Here is an 18,502-nt window from a genome sequence, read left to right as displayed (position 1 = left end):
ACATTATTTCTGTCAATCTTTTTTCATTCCGTTGATCATATAGTTGTTACTGTTTTGTTTTTAGTCATTTTTAGTCATTATTATTTGAATATGCGATTTACTGATAAAAACCGTCAACTTTCAAATTTCACTTCTGACCCCAATCGTCCTTCAAGATCTTTGGTGTTCATAAAACCTACTGTAATACTGAACTACCGGTTGTAATGTTTGCCCAATTAATTCACTATTATCATATAAACATTGCCCAATTAATTCACTATTATCATATAAACATTGCCCAATTAATTCACTATTATCATATAAACATTGCCCAATTAATTCACTATTATCATATAAACATTGCCCAATTAATTCACTATTATCATATAAATTAATGAGAGGAAAAGCCTGTTTTGGACATACCGACACTGATATCGATTATTGTAAACACGAAAATGTATTTTACGTGTAATTTTAATCGCTAAGAACGCGGCTCAACTAGTCTAAATCATGACAATAATGGCGGCAAAATTAAGACGTCTGTTTGTGAAATGTTCTACACGAAAGCCACTCTTGTAGTACTAATCCGTGAATAAATTAACAGACTACCAGGAAGCTACTGGATCAATAACCGAAGAACCAAACTCACAGACAGATAACGCAGACAGTGAGACGTGTGTTACCCCCTCCCCCCTCCCCCACCACCTCATCCCTACCATTATCAACAAGTAACAAACCACCATACCGATATTCCAACGCAACAGCTACAAAAAAACACCACACACATACACACGAAATGGTATTACCTGTTAATATTAGAAAATCCTCGCACTAAACCAAAACATGAAGCGGAAGTGATCGTGGCTGGAAGAGGCCAAAGTGAGAGATGATTCCCGTGTCAGACAGAGCCATCACTCCGCCGGTTCCACGCTCTCTTTTCAGTTCGGGGTTTTTCTCTCGCCACTGTCTACGTCACAGCCAGGCTGCCATGTTTCTCTCCTAGCCGTGACCTGGTAGTGCGCTGTCACTGATATAAGATACGCGCTGTATTAAACACACAAGACACACGCGGAGATCACTCACTCTGTTGTTTCTCTCTCTCTCTCTCTCTCTCTCTCTCTCTCTCTCTCTCTCTCTCCTCTCTCTCTCGATCTCTCTCTCTTCTCTCTCGTTCTTTCTCTCTTGAATTGCTCTCGCAACGTTCTTCTCTCTCCCCTACCCTTTCTCGTCATATCTCTCTCTCTCTCTCTCTCTCTCTCTCTCTCTCTCTCTCTCTCTCTCTCTCTCTCTCTCTCTCTCTCTCTCTCTCTCTCTCTCTCTCTCTCTCTCTCTCTCTCCACCCTATATATATATATATATATATATATATATATATATATATATCTCACTCTATATCTCTCACTATCTCCCTCGCTCGCTCGCTCTCTCTCCTCCCTCTATGTCTATTAATGTCCGTCTGTCTACCTATCTGTCTGTCTGTCGGTCGGTCTGTCTCTCTCTCTTACCCGTCTTGCCTCTCCCTCTCTTTCACTCTCTTACTGTGTCTGTTTCTTGCTCTCTTCCTTTCTCTATCAGCGTCTGTTTATCTATCTTTGTCTCTGTTTTCTCAAAACAATCACAATCTGTGTTTTTATCTGCTTGGATGTATGTGTATCGGGGGTGTATGTGTCAATTACCTGTATGCACTTACCTAGACAGTTACCTTGACGTATGTGCCAAAATAGAAACTGAAACCAAACTTTTACTTCTTTTTTTTTTTCGCTCTCTTTAATTTCTTTTTGTTTCTTTTTGTTTTCTATGTTCTTTTTCTTTTTCTTTTAGAGACAGAAAGATAGAGAGTGTGAAAAAAAAAAAAACGAAAGTCGCCCAGCCAGCCGAGATCGAGCGTTAAACCTGTCCGGCGTTTATGCCCAATTCGGTTTAGCAGACACTTTTTTTTTTTGGTGTTGTTTTCCAGAACGTATCAATTGGAGAGTTTAGTTGTAAGCTGCGTCGTTTGGCCGCTGTGCGCTGTTTGTGGATGTGTTTGTTTGTTAGCGGATGAATCGACTGATGCATCCCTGGGTAAAGAATTCTCACACAGGTCAAACGAGGTCAGACGGGCCCGACAATTTATTGCTAAAATTCTTTAAAACATTCTTCATCGACTGAGTTTTCACGGTGTGTTCCTTGGACATTATGGCATCCGCCGCATCCGCCGTTGCCTAGCAACTCAGAAGTGCTTCACCGCTACGTCGAAAACTATCGTATGTCGGCGCTACGTGTTTTAAACAGATGTGAGCAAAAGAGAAGAAGAAATAAAGAATAACAACAACAGCAGCAGCAGCAGCAACAGCAGCAACAACAAAACGACGACAACAAAACCACATCAACATCAATATCATCATCATCATCATCATCATCATCATCATCATCATAAAAAACAACAAGAACAGCAACAGCAGGAGCTAAAATCAACAACAACAAAACAACAACATCAACAACACTACAACAACATTATTATCATCATCATCAACAACAACAAGAACAACAACAGCAGAAGCAAAACATCATCAACAACAACAAAACAGCTACAACAGCTACAACAACAGCACAACAACTACAATATTAGGAATAAACAACAACAACTACAGCAGCAGCAACAGCAAAACATCAACAACAACAACAATAGCAACAACAGCAACAATAACAGGATTAACAACAACCACTAAAACAGCAACAGCAACAAAACATCTACTAATACAACAACAACAGCAGCAACAACAATAACAATGCAAACTAACAATTACTACAGCGACAATAACAACAGCAACAACAACAAAACAACAACAACAGCAGAAGGAAGAAGAAGAACAGCAACAACATCGGCTACTGGATGTCAGACATTGGGTAATTCAGACATATAGTCTTAGAGAGGAAACCCGCTAGATATTTCCATTAGTAGCAAGGGATCTTTTATATGCACTATCCCACAGACAGGAGAGCACATACCACGACCTTTAATACACTAGTCGTGGTGCACTGGCTGTCACGAGAAATAGCCCAGTAAGTCCACCGACAGGGATCGATCCCACATCGACCGCGCATCAGGCGAGCGCATTACCACTGGACTATTTATGTTTAAATGTTTTATTTAACGATGCACTCAATACATTTTATTTACGGCTATATGGAAGGAAGGACGGAAATGTTTTATTTAAAAACGCACTCAACACATTTTATTTACGGTTATATGGCGTCGGGCATATGGTTAAGGACCACACATATATTGAAGGAGGAAAGCCGCTCTTCATGGGCTACTCTTTCCGATTAGCAGCAAGGGATCTTTTATATGCACCATCCCACAGACAGGACAAAAAAAAAAGAGTTTGTTTTATTTAACGACGCCACTAGAGCACATTGATTTTTTTTATCTTATCATCGGCTATTGGACGTCAAACATATGGTCATTCTGACACTGTTTTTAGAGGAAACCCGCTGTCGCTACATAGGCTACTCTTTTACGACAGGCAGCAAGGGATCTTTTAGTTGCGCTTCCCACAGGCAGGATAGCACAAACCATGGCCTTTGTTACACCAGTTGTGGTGCATTGGCTGGAACGAGATATAGCCCAATGAGGACACCGACGGGGATCGATCCTAAACCGACCGCGCATCAAGCGAGCGCTTCACGACTGGACTACGTCCCGTCCCTACCACTGGACTACGTCTCGCCCCTGATGACTTTACAACTACATTAGAGATCTCGGCTCAGCGCCGTTGTAAAAACTCTTATGATAAGATAGATAAGAACCATATTTTGATTGGTTGTTAAGTGGGACACGAAAGACATTTTACCTGACACATATATAAAATTGTTGCTGAAAGGTGTCATTTCATATCCAAACTAACCATTAAAGCTCGTGTAGCGAACATACATAGTTTTTTTATTATTAGCTTTCAAGGAAGGAAGGAAGGAAGGAAGGAAGGAAGAAAGGAATGCTTTATTTAACGACGCACTCGACATATTTTAATTACGGATATAATATTTATAACGACATCACTAGGACACACTGATTGTTTTTAATCATCGGCTATTGGAAAGAAAGAAAGAAGTTTTTTTATTTAACGACGCACTCAGCACATTTTATTTATGGTTATATGGCGTCAGACATATGGTTAAGAACCACACAGATTTTGAGAGGAAACCCGCTGTCGCCACTACATGGGCTACTCTTCCGATTAGCAGCAAGGGATCTTTTTTTTGCACTTCCCACAGTCAGGATAGCACAAACCATGGCCTTTGTTGAACCAGTTATGGATCACTGGTCGGTGTAAGTGGTTTACACCTACCCATTGAGCCTTGCGGAGCACTCACTCAGGGTTTGGAGTCGGTATCTGGATTAAAAATCCCATGCCTCGACTGGGATCCGAACCCAGTACCTACCAGCCTGTAGACCGATGGCCTGCCACGACGCCACCGAGGCCGGTCTCGGCTATTGGATGTCAAACATTTAGTGCCCGATGGCTTAAAACCAAAGTTGGTTAAATAATAACCCAGTAATAAAGCGCTCGCTTAATGCGCTGTCGGTCTGGGATCGATCCCCGTCGGTGTACCTATTGGACTATTTCTCGTTCCAGCCAGTGCACCTCAGTTGGTATACCAAAGGCCGTGGTATGTGCTATCATGTATGTGGAAAGTGCGTATGAAAGATCCCTTGCTGCATTAGGAAAATAGACACCAACTAGGTCCTAGTAAGTAACCGGCCTCGGTGGCGTCGTGGTTAGGCCATCGATCTACAGGCTGGTAAGTACTGGGTTCGGATCTCAGTCGAGGCATGGGATTATTAATCCAGATACCGACTCTAAACCCTGAGTGAGTGCTCCACAAGGCTCAATGGGTAGGTGTAAACCACTTGCACCAGCCAGTGATCCATAACTGGTTCAACAAAGGCCATGGTTTGTGCTATCCTGCCTGTGGGAAGCGCAAATAAAAGATCTATTGCTTCCTGTCGTAAAAGAGTAGCCTATGTGGCAACAGCGGGTTTCCTATAAAAAAAAACCCCAGTCTCAGAATGACCATATGTTTGACGTCCAATAGCCGATGATAAGATAAAAAAATCAATATGCTCTAGTGGCGTCGTTAAATAAAAACAAACTTTAGGTCCTAGTAATGAGCTACTCTCGGCAAACTATGTTCCAAAACATATAAGGTTGGACTATACCAAATAAAATCCCATAGGCGACCATATTAACGTTTGTGCTTAAAAACACTATATGCAATATTTCAACCAAACTGTGACCCATAAATATCAGTACTACAACCCCTACCTCAAAGTATTTACTGCAGAAAATGGTACCTTTCATGACTCATTTTCGGTATAACGAGATGTTTCTACAACACCCCTAGTTTTGCAAAAAATTTCAATACTTTTTTTTTTACAGGTACCCCGTACATGTTCCATGCACAAGGCTACTTGACACAGTGGTACTAGATCAAATAAAATTGCATAAATTTTTAGCCCAGATGAAACTAATTGTTTTACAACTAACACACATTTATAACCAATCACAGGACTTGTAGTGTTAACTTCTCTATCAAAACTGTGCACCTCCAACTTTGACCCAGCCGGAAATTAATTGGTTTAGTGTTACCATAAAGCTTCCTTTTTCCCATTCGGTGAACCGATCAAAAATGCGCCAAATTCCCTTCATTCAAACTGCGCACCTTTTCATTTCGGCATTAATCCTACGGGACATTCCAAATTCCATAGCACTCAAACGAACCCTCTCCCTGTTACCGACCCCGGTCGGGTTGCTGGTGCTCTAGTCTGTTGTGGGTTTGCACCTGCCAGTGTAGACGGCCCCTTCATCCCACCCACCCCAACCCTTTTTCCTTCCTGGGACACCATGATAGGCGTGCGCTAGAGAAGTTCCAGCCTCCACGCTCGCCCCCTACCCCCTCCTGGTCACACTAAGGCCCGAAATAGGATTGGTAATCTTTTATAATAATTTTATATATTGAGTTAATTAATATTAAATTTAATATAACTTTTCTGTGGGCTGGGCTGACCCCCCTGCCCTTCCTCCTTACCTCTGGGGACTAAATACATTTTCTTTTATAGGTAATTTATTTATTTTTAGACTTCCCCATCTAAATTTGCGTCATATTAATCTGTTGATAATTATTGTAGAATAAGGATATTTAGTTTTAAGGACTCAGTCAAAAGTTATTAATCTCCCCTTACCCCTTTTTTAAATTATTATTTTGACATTAAATTTCTAAATTATCATAGTAGTTAGGTTTTTCCTGCCCCGAGTCAGACCACCGATCATATAGGAGTACGTTAATTAAAAAAAAAAGTTGTCTAAAAAACTCACATTGTCCTAACTGACGTCACAGATCTTTAGCTTGCTCATTTTCCAATTTACTCATAACATTGAAGTGCATATTAGCGACTAGGGGCAGGATTTAACTCAATGTGCTCGCTTGGGGTGCTTGCGTCGTAGGATCGAACCACGTCGGTGAATCTATTCAGCTGACTGGGGTTTTTTTCTCGTTCCAACCAGTGCACCACAACTGGTCAAAAGCCGTGGTATGTGCTTTCCTGTCTGTGGAAAAGTGCATATAAAAGATCCATTGCTGGTTTAGGAAAAATGTAGCGGGTTTCCTCTGATGACTATGAGTCAGAATTACCAAATGTTTGACATCCAATAGCCAATGATTAAACTAATTAATGTGCTCCAGTGGTGTCGTTGAACAAAACAAACTTCTTCTTTTTTCTTTTTCCCCCAGTTTATTCATAAAACTGACTAGGGGACTATTTCACTAAACGTCGTAAATTTACGTTTACGTGTAAAACTTACACCTGTCGTACGCCTACGTCTACGTCTACGTTTACTCCATTTCACGAAGCCTGTCGTAGATACACTACTAAATTATCCTGCACGTAAATCTACGATTTTGTATTGTGCAATTCTTTTAGCAGTAAGAACAAATAAAGTATGCAGAACACCGTTTCCGGTATAACGAGCTCGATGGAAATTTGGCAGAGTTCACAGGTAATTAGAACGAAGAAACGCTCTTCAGTCGTAGATTTACGTTTACGTGCAAAACGAAACTTACGATGTTTAGTGAAATTGGGCCCTGCATATTAGTGACTAGCACAGACGATTCAAGAAGAAACCCGACACCCTATCCAAAACCGACTGACTGAGTGGATTGTGGTATCGAGTTTCTTCCTGTAGCGGAAAAATTGTATTGTGCTTATTGATATGAATGAACTTCCAACATAATGAAACCGAAGTTCTGTGTTATCTGATTTACGTGGACCTGGGCCCGGTTTAACAAAACATCGTAAGACTATTTTTGCATATAAACCGAAATCTACGACTACCCTACGAGAGAGAGAGAGAGAGAGAGAGAGAGAGAGAGAGAGAGAGAGAGGAGAGAGAGAGAGAGAGAGAGAGAGAGAGAGAGAGAGAGAGAGTGAGTGAGTGTGAGAGAGAGAGAGAGAGAGAGGAGAGAGAGAGAGAGAGAGAGAGTGAGTGAGAGAGAGAGAGAGAGAGTGAGTGAGAGAGAGAGAGTGAAAGAGAGAGACACAGAGAGGGGAGAGAGAGAGAGAGAGAGAGAGAGAGTAAGGGAGAGGGGAATGGTGAGAGGCAGAGAGAGTGAGTGAAAGGGGAGAGTGAGGGAAAGAGAGTGAAGAGAGAGGGAGAGGAGAGAGAGCGAGAGAGAGAGAGAGAGAGAGAGAGAGAAGGAGAAAATGAAAGTGAAAGAGGGAACACACACAGAGAGAGTGAGTGAGAGGAGAGAGTGAAAGGGAGAGAGGGAGGGGGGAGTGAGTGAGAGAGAAGGAGAGAAGAGAGAGAGAGAAGAGAGAGAGAGAGAGAGAGAGAGTAAGGAGAGAGTAAGTGAGAGAGAAGAGGGGAGTGAGAGGGAAGAGAGGGGTGAGTGAAAGGGAGAGGGAGTGAAAGAGGGTGAGAGAGGGGGGAGAAAAAGAGAAGAGAGGGGAAAAGGAGAGAGAGGGAGAGAGAGTGAACAGAGAGAGAGAGTGGGGGAGAGGGGGAGGGGGGAGAGGGGGAGAATGAGAAAGGGGAGGAAAGAGAGAAAAAACATAGAGACAGGGGAAAAGACAGGGGAACACAAAAAAGAGGAGAGAGAGAGAGAGAGAGAGAGAGGAGAGAAGAAAGAGAGAGGAGAGAAGAGAGAGAGTGAAAGAGAGAAGAGAAAAGAGGGAGAAAAGAGAGGGGAAGTGAGTGAGTGGAGGGAGAAGAGAGAGAGAGAGGGAGAGGAGAGAGGAGAGAGGAGAGAAGGGAGTGAAGGGAGAGAGGGAGAGAGAGAGAGAGTGGGTGAAAGAGAGGACACACAGAGAGAAAAGAGTGAGTGAGGAGAGAGAGAGAGGGAGTGAGGAAGAGAGGGAGAAGTGAGAAATGGGAAGAGAGAGAGAAGAGAGGAGAGAGAGAGAGGAGAGAGAGAGAGAGAGAGAGGGAGAGAGAGAGAGAAAGAGGTGAAAGGAGAGGGTGAAAGAGAGTAAGAGTGAGTGCGTGAGAGGGGATAGAGAAGAGAGAGGGAGAAGAGAGAGAGAGGAAAAAGAGAGAGAGAAAAAGAAAGAGAGAGTAAGTGGAGAGAGAATGAGGGAAGAGAGAGTGAGGGAAAGATAAGAGAGTGAGTGAAAAAAGAGAGAGAGAGAGAGGGAGAGAGAGAGAGAGAGAGAGAGAGAGAAGAGAGAGTGAAAGAGAGATAGGAGTGGAGAGAGAGAGTGAGAGAGAGAATGAGAGAGAGTGAAAGAGAGAGACACACGGAGAGAGAGAGACACAGAGAGAGAGAGAGAGAGAGAGAGAGAGAGAGAGAGAGAGAGAGAGAGAAAAAGAGTGAGTGAGAGAGTGAAAGAGACAGAGAGAGAGAGAGAGAGAGAGAGAGAGAGAGAGAGAGAGAGAGAGAGAGAGAGTGAAAGAGAGACAGAGAGAGAGAGAAAGAGAGAGTGAGTGTGTGAGTGAGAGAGAGAGAGAGAGAGAGTAAGTGAGAGAGAGTGTGTGTGTGTGTGTGTGTGTGTAATTCCGTTGTCTCGAACCCCGTCAGTACTCGAGAAAGTGATTGACCAATAGGGTAGTTCGACCTAACCATTCGGTTTACACACAGTAAGTGTACGTTTGGACTTCGTTTTCTGTTCGAGCATTGCGGTGTATTCGACCGTTCCGAATTCGACCCAACGAGATTCGATACATACATACACACACACATACACACACACACACACACACACACACACACACACACACAGACAGACAGACAGACAGACATATAGACATATATACATATACATATACATATACATATACATATACATAGACATATTATATATATATATATATATATATATATATATATATATATATATAGATATATATATAAACACACATAAACACATACACATATAAACACATACATGTGTATATACATGTATATAATAAAAAGAAAATAATTGCTTACCATTTCACAAACGTAATTTCAAGCCTTGAACGCAATATCTCTGAAAAATCCACATACAAAGTCCACCTCAAAAATCATGTGGATATCTAGAATATAAAGATATAATAATTTATATAATTAATATTTCAATGAACTATGACACAAAGAGCAAAAGTTTATAAACTAATGGTAATTACAACTAGAAAAAGTTACAAGTTTTGTAATATTATAATATGATATCAGCTCCTTTTCTATTAAAGGTAGTACTAAACCAAATAACTTCCGGCTGGGTCAAAATTCGAGGTGCACCCAACTTTTGATAGAGAAGTGAACACCACAAGTCCTGTGATTGGTCATAAATGTGAGTGTGTTGTTGTAAAACATAATAGTTTCATCTGGGTAAAAAAAAAATGCAATTTTATTTCATCTAGTACCATTGTGTCAAGTAGCCTTGTGCTTGAAACATGTATGGGGTACCTGTAAAAAAAGTACTCGAATTTTGTGCGGAACTAGGGTAGTCACAGACGCTACCCGTTATCTCAGAAACGAGCAGCTTGACCCCCGATTTTTTTTATGATTCACTTTAAGTGTGAGGGGTGGTAGTATTTATATCCGTGACGTTTATGTTGATTGATACGCTGCAGGTAGGAGGTTTAGCCACATATGTTACTATTGTCGTCGATGGGATTTGATTTGGTAGTATACACCCTATAGTGACATACCTGAGTTTGATGCAACTTTTAAGTTGTTATCGACTAACAGAGACTTTTTAATGATTGTAATTACATATCAAATATATTTGTTTGCATGAAATATTAGTGGCTGTATATTAAACGTGTTTCTGATCGTTCTAATATGTTTACTAGGTTAAATTTCATTTTATTTCCTAAAATATTTTTTTAATTTGAAAAGAGACGACCAGAAAAACACTGATGTACAGACACTGATATTCTAAACAAGAAAATATATTTAATATGTAAGTTTAATCGTTCAAATATTTTATTAGTCGGAAACATCTTACAATGTAACGAACTCAGGAATGTCCCTTTAATGTAATATCTGGAATACAAACCTTCAAATGACTTTTAAATATTAGTTGTTTAGTTACTAATATAATAAGATCGTTATTACTTGTCCTAAAACCCAAAACTATATTTTCTTTTGAAACATTTACTTTTATACCTGTTTGGGTTTTTTTTGCGATCCAAAGTTTTAACTGTTCCCAGATTTATCTGACCTTGTTACATTCCCAAAATAAATGTATCAATGTTGATATTTTATGTTTACAAAAGGGGTACAGCGCTCGCTCGCTGTGCAATCAGTCTGGGATCGATCCCCGTCGGTGGGTCCATTGGGCTATTTCTCGTTCCAGCCAATACACCAGTATATCAAAGGCCGTGGTATGTACTACCCTGTCTGTGGGATGGTGCATATAAAAGATCCCGTGCTGCTAATCGAAAAAGAGTAACCCATGAAGTGGCGATAGCGGGTTTCCTCTCTTATTATCTATGTGGTCCATAGCCATATGTTTGTCGCCATATAACCGTAAATAAAATGTGTTGAGTGCGTCGTTAAATAAAACATTTCTTTCTTCTTCTTTTTTTGTTTATGATAAAATAAAGTCTCTGTCTAAAAAACACAATTAAAAATCTCAAGTTAAAAGGCTCAACATTTCGTCAGCTAAACGCTGACATCCTCAGGAGCAAACTAAACATAAAACCAGGAGTTCAGCATTAAAAACAGGTGAATAAAAACAGTTCAAGTGAAAATGTCAAGTTAAAAGACTAAAAAAATCACAGGATAAGCCGACTGGGGGAAAGTAACAACAGAAGAGTCAATGACTGCTTGGGTCATACTCATCAAGTCCGTCAGGCCACATTGTGTTCAAGCGGTGCATCCAGAGTGATTCGGCAATGTTCAATTTAGTTTTATCAAGATTAACAATCTTTTGTAACACAGTGCAATTATAATCATGTCCTACTATAATGAAATGAGGGGCCACATGGGGTGCTTTAGATTGTTTATTATACAGAATGTTGTGCCTATGATTACTGAGTCGGGTACTGAATGGTTGGGTAGTTTGTCCTACGTATTGCATTTTGCAGTTAATACAAGTCAGACAGTAAATAACAAAAGCTGTACTACAGTCAACACTGTCTTTTTTTGTTTACAAGAGGAGCGAAGGGGTGAACCAATATGTCCTATATTACATTTTAAAAAACCCAACTTATTTGTTGGCAGTATTCTGTGGATAATCTTATACTGAAACCATATTAGGTCCTACTATCAATGCAGCGAAACTACCAGTCAGCACCTTGATATGTTAAAGGCATATTGTCACAGACCACTGACCAATTAAATGGCCTAACAAAGAATTACTTGAACAAAGATATATTTGATTTCCCTCTAAATGTACTTCATTCAGACACCTATGTAACCACCATACTCCACTTATTAAAATATTTTATGAAAATAATTGAATTATGGCAATGGTCCATAATTCAAAAACTAAAATTGCCGTGAGGGATGACATGGATTTCACTCCATCATGGTTGAATTATGTCACGGGGATTCTATAATACCCGTAACTGAATAAAACACGATTGTCCAAATATCTCTCCTAACTGTATATCTATTAGATCTCTCTGTAACGGACGGTATTTACCCGAGTATGGCTCGTCTAGGTATGATCAGAGATACGATCTTATATAAAGTATATGTAATATAGCACGTTTAGTTCACTAGAAAACACAACAAAAACACAATACACTTTGGAATCTGTATTAACCTACGCTGACAAATGTACAGCCGCAGTAGTTAATTAATAACAACAATAATAACAACCCAGAACTGATCACTTAATTAGTTAATCTCTAGGTGTCTAGTTTACACAATATGCTAATCACTTCACCGTGACACAACACCCACCCGTGTGATAATTAAGAAACGCTTCCAGGGGAACTTAATTAATAAAGGAATTACAGCTCTATTCCTAACTGGTTAATTTTTAATTAACCCTAACTACTCATTCAGTAACCTTGTAACACAGAATTAATACTGGTACCTATCACAATAAAGACAATAACCTACAGTTTACCTAGGTCTTCTACGATGACTGGCTAAGCTTTATATTACCAAATACTCGTATAAATATAGAACAGTAAGACTACGACTTACTTCGTCAGATGACCGAAGACACTGTCTAAAGAATATTGGTATAATACAGTATTAAAATATTTAAAGTCACATCAATCACATCAAGGTTATACAACAGAGCAGAAATAATATATTTACCAAAGTCTAAAAGGACAACGTTCCCGGGAAGCCTTCCTTTTTGGTTCTCCTCCCTATCTCAAAAAAAACCTAACTATTTATTATAAAATCAGAATATCGCCTGGGGGTACAAGGCGGTCCTCCCCCTATCAAGTGATATATCCCCAACTCCCAGAGACGCATTTTTCTCTTGATCGCCAGACTTACTGACGCCAGTTCGCTAGAGAATCCATGGTCGCGCGGAGGTATTACGTAACTACTGGCCACATGGCCTCCGCACGTGGCTGGGTGTGTATTAGACGACCGCTCGAGGACCGTCGCGCAGAAGTATTACGTAACAAGTTGTCCACCTGGCTAAGTGCAATGAAACTGCACACGGCCCTCTAACACAATTAATATCGCCACAGGCGAAAACAAAATTAAGAGCATGTTCCATCACAAATTAAAATGATGCGATAGCTAGATTTGGGTTTTAAAAATTAATGTAATTTTCATTTATTATCCATTTTTAAAGAAATAAGGTCCTTAAATCCGTAAGAGTATGCCTTGAAATTCAATTATTCTTCCCATTTTCAGTTACATTTGTATTTTAAAACATGTAAATTCAATAAAATGTTATACAAATGTTTACTGCCTTTACAAAGTTTCTTCAAATTGGAAATATTCTAGTGAAAAATAGGAATTGGCAACTTCCTTTTATTTTATCTGCACTTAAAAGACCATGATCATTTTAAAAATTGTCATCAATATTATAAGTGCTTAACTAGTGTGCGCGTGCGCTTGCGCGTGTGTGTAAAATATTACTCCATATTCATCTATTAGGTCATATATAAATCTAATACTCCCTTCATACCACGTTTAATATTAAAACCCCCCACCTGATTTGTTATTTATTTTAATATTATCGTTAAGCCATACCGGTATATCCTGAACCTATCGAATTCCGTCCTATTAACAGGAAATCGCTACTGCGTATGTACAATAGAGGTATTTCGCATTCCTATTGCGCATGCGCGCGAAGAGTAACGTCCCTTGACAAAATAGACTGAAACTGGTCTATTTACAAATTGGGGGGCGTGACAGACAAGTTGTTATGGGTGACTTGAGTAGCTTCGTAGGAGACTTTTAAACTTTGGCAACTAACATGTACATATTTCGAATTAGATGGTATAATGGCCGTAGAAAACGGTCCGCTGAAATTTACAGCGGAATGGTTCAAATTAAAGGGACATTCCTGAGTTTGCTGCATTGTAAGATGTTTCCGACTAATAAAATATTTCTACGATTAAATTTACATATTAAATATATTTTCTTGTTTAGAATACCAGTGTCTGTATATTCAATGTGTTTCTGATCGTCTTAATATTTGTAAGAAGCCCAGACTGGATTTTGTCTTCAAATAACTTCGTACATAAGAAAAAACAATATTTTAGGAAATAAGATGAAATTTAACATAGTACAAATATTAGAACGATCAGAAACACGTTTAATATACAGCCACTGATATTTTATGCAGAAAAATATATTTGATATGTAATTACAATCGTTAAAAAGTCTCTGTTAGTCGATAACATCTTAAAAATTGCAGCAAACTCGGGAATGTCCCTTTAAAAAGCAGTGCAACAACTTGGACAAAGTCTCTGCGACTCGTACCCGAGGGTTTGATAACGCCAGATTAAAAGACTATCTCGTAAAAAGTATAAACAAAACAGTTGACAGATTCCATAGGTTATGGCATCGACAGGTTATGGCATCGATCGATATATATATTTGAGAGAGAGAGAGAGAGAGAGAGAGAGAGAGAGAGAGAGAGAGAGAGAGAGAGAGAGAGAGAGAGAGAGAGAGAGAGAGAGAGAGAGAGAGAGAGAGTATACACACACACACACACACACACACACATATATATATATATATATATATATATATATATATATATATATATATATACAGTCAAACCTGTCTTAAGCGGCCACACAAGGGAGTAGATAAACGTGGCCGATTTAGACAGGTGGCCGCTGAGTACAGGTTGCCACATATATAGTCTTTAAAACATTTGTTGTTGTTTCTTGTTTTACCGTCTGTACTGCTAATTAACGGATTTGTGCTTCATAGTTGACTACAAATCAACTTTTGACATGTTGTCTCCTTCAGAAATAATGCAAATAGAATATATTAAATTAACCGTTTTCCACAATTTTGTTTTCTTTTTCCATTTAATTATTTAATTCCGACTTCATGCGATGTATTGTTATAGTAAGTGAATCTACAAATGTCAAGCGTAGCCTGCCCAGAGGCAATTAGATGCATGTCAGATTCATAATTCCTTAATTGATACACAGTGGAGATGTCGGGACTGAATGGGTACTAGTATTCCTGAAGGTGTGAAGATCGGTTATTTGCTGCACCTTATCGCTATTGTTAAAATATCCCTTTTATATAAGAGTAAAACTTTACTGTGGCCGCTTAATGCAGGTATTTTAACGATTTGGGATCCGATTTAGGTGACCGCTGGCCGCGTTAGACAGGTGACCGCTTATTACAGGTGCATTTACATTATAAATCGTTTGGGAGGAAAAAAAGTGGCCGCTTAAGGCAGGTGACCGCTGAGTACAGGTGGCCGCTAGGACAGGTTTGACTATATATATATATATATATATATATATATATATATATATATATATATATATATATATATATATATCAGAAGGTGTTTTGTTGCATTTTTCTTAGTGTCTATCTAATTGGAAAAAGTTAAAAAAAGGAATTGATTTTATGCTGTTACATGTATATCCATAAAGTGGGAATTTAAAAAAAGGGGGATTTGAGGGGGAGGGGGGGGGGGGGGTGTTTGAAGGTAGGAGCCGTTCTGTTTACCCATACACACATTTTTATACAGTGTCAACATGAACGCATTGGGTATTATACAAAATATATTTATTTTCTTTACTGTTAATGTGTTTTCCACCATATCTAAGTATATAAAATACTAGACGGACCTGTGTAGGAACGTCCTGTACACAGCCGTCATCACTCTATATATATTCATATATCATTATTATTATTATTATTATTATTATTTAAGGAGTGTCTGTTATTTCTTTTACGTTCATCGGGGTATGAACAAAATAAATCATCCGTAAATTGTGTGAATCGGCGAAGCCGTTCTCACATAAGTTTGCGGATGATTTTTTTGTTCATCATTAGATGAACGTAAAAGTAATAACAGACAATACTTATAATTAAATTTGAAACACACCGAGTAATAATAACATTAAAAGTTCATATATATATATATATATATATATATATATATATATATATATATATATATATATATATATATATATATATATATATATATATTCTGTTGAGTATTGTCCGAAATATACATATATTTTCTGTATATACAAAATATATATTTATTTATTTTATTTACTGTTTTACTACCATATCTAAGTAGAGAATACTAGACCGCCCTGTATAGGAACGTTCTGTACATAGCTGTCCTGACTACATATTTTTTTATATATTTACACACGCCACGTTATATATTTTATTGAGTATAATTCGAAATATACATATATTTTCTTTATATACAAAATATATATTTATTTTCTTTACTGTTAATGTGTTTTCCACCATATCTAAGTATACTAGACCGCCCTGTGTAGGAACGTCCTGTACAGAACCGGTAAGGTTTTGGTCCCTTATGCGTTCACTGGGTTCCCTCCTACAAAATGTACCGAACAAACCCTCGTACTTAGAGTAACATTAAAATCGTTTTCTACGTGAAACGATTACACACAAACGTTTCCGATATCCATTGGCTGGATATCGATGGAAGGATAACGAATTTCCCGGACATATGCGATTGGAACAGTTAATAATTGAACAATGGTCGTGACCTCCCATTGCTTTTGCCCCCCAATTTGCAGATAGGTCTATTTTGGCGAGATCTCGCGAAATCTCGCGGTTTGCGTCCTCGAGTAACTCCGCAACGGGCACATGCGCAGTGGAATGAGAAAGAGGTCTATTCAACAACCGGACAAATTTAACGACATCATTGTTTACCTTGTCCAATACAAAGTAAAATAATAATAATTTTTTTGTAATTACTTACATTTGTTGTGAACGAATGTAAAATTCCTACCAGGAAGTGAATATTTGTAAAAAAAAAAATTAACACAATTGAAATCCGACCCATGTGATCGTCACAAACGCGGAAGACCACCTCCGTCATAAAATTGAGGCAACAAGAACACAACAGATTGTGAACGAAGCAAATGTAAATGAATTATGAATATATCTACACGTTTTTGATGAACATTGGTTACCGACCAGCACCACTGTGTTCGAGATTAGAAAGTTCCCCTTGCTTTTTTTGTTTTTTAGAGTTTGTTTTAGATTTGATTTTTTTAGATGTTTTGTAAACAATCATGCCACTCTTAACGGCTTTTCACGTAGTCAACAGATGTTCATGAATATAGGAAAATGGTTTTCGTGTGCTAACAACTTTTTAGGCGGCCGAAGAAAGAAGAAAAATCGACTAATGTGTTTTCTCAATAACAATTGTGGATTAGACACATACAACCTTCCATACATCATCTCCCCCCCCCCCCCCCCCCCCCCCCCCCCCCTCCCATAAGAGTGTCAGTCATGCGACTTTTAACCAAATATAGACAAAACTAATGTAGACGATAGTCATTACCGATCTGTCAAGTCCAGTCTCTTCGTTTATACAGGTTTTAATCTATTATACCGGCCTCGGTGGCGTCATGGTTAGGCCATCGGTCAATAGGCTGGTAGGTACTGGGTTCGGATCCCAGTCGAGGCATGGGATTTTTAATCCAGATACCGACTCCAAACCCTGAGTGAGTGCTCCGCAAGGCTCAATGGGTAGGTGTAAACCACTTGCACCGACCAGTGATCCATAACTGGTTCAACAAAGGCCATGGTTTGTGCTATCCTGCCTGTGGGAAGCGCAAATAAAAGATCCCTTGCTGCTAATCGGAAAGAGTAGCCCATATAGTGGCAACAGCGGGTTTCCTCTCAAAATCTGTGTGGTCCTTAACCATATGTCTGACGCCATATAACCGTAAATAAAATGTGTTGAGTGCGTCGATAAATAAAACATTTCTTTCTTTCTTTCTTTTTTAATCAATTATAACCTTTGAATATGGTTTCTGTATGCAATAATATATTTACCGCTACTGTACAAGGGACAAACATACTTTAAAAACCTTTTCCACCCTCATGTTCTAGTTTGATCGATACAGGCTTGGTTAGTTGATACATATGCAGTATAATTAAAGTTTGTGCTTGCGCAGTGTGATTAGAAAGAGTGCAGAAATGAAATGGGACGGAATTCGATGGGGGACGGAATTCGACAGGGGACGGAATTCGATGGGGGACGATGGGGGACGGAATTCGATAGTTTAGGATATATTGCGACTGGACTTCACTTTCACAATCAATATTATTTAAAAATAATTAACTCTATATATTTTGAATCATATTATATACATTTTTCTAACATATAGAATTAGGGGATAATATCACTGTGTTTCGTTGTTAACTATAAGGATTTATCTAAAAAATGTTGTGATAAAGCCTTATAGTTAACAACGAAACACGGTGATACTATCCTTATTGTAATACTACACCTATTAAGAGTATATGTAAGACATTTTATTGTGTTTTTATTAAAGAAACCCTACAAATAAAAATAAAAATGTTTTATCTATTCTCCTTACTTACGATATTCAATGAAAACGCTTGTAGTAAGTAACATTATGACGTA

General features: G+C 38.7%; 1 protein-coding gene across 1 annotated transcript in view; it reads right to left on the bottom strand.

The window, feature by feature from the left end:
* LOC121386880 (beta-1,3-galactosyl-O-glycosyl-glycoprotein beta-1,6-N-acetylglucosaminyltransferase-like) overlaps nucleotides 1-1,091 on the bottom strand; it is a 52,556-nt gene extending 51,465 nt beyond the window's left edge. The window contains exon 1 of the mRNA XM_041517912.1: nucleotides 786-1,091. The gene's annotated coding sequence lies outside the window, so the exon portion shown is untranslated. The remainder of the gene's footprint in view (nucleotides 1-785) is intronic.
* Between the last annotated feature and the right edge of the window lie 17,411 nt (nucleotides 1,092-18,502).

The sequence above is a fragment of the Gigantopelta aegis genome, chromosome 12 (genome assembly GCF_016097555.1).
Source record: "Gigantopelta aegis isolate Gae_Host chromosome 12, Gae_host_genome, whole genome shotgun sequence".
Lineage (NCBI taxonomy): Eukaryota > Metazoa > Mollusca > Gastropoda > Neomphalida > Peltospiridae > Gigantopelta > Gigantopelta aegis.
This window is presented reverse-complemented; position numbering and strand designations above follow the sequence as displayed.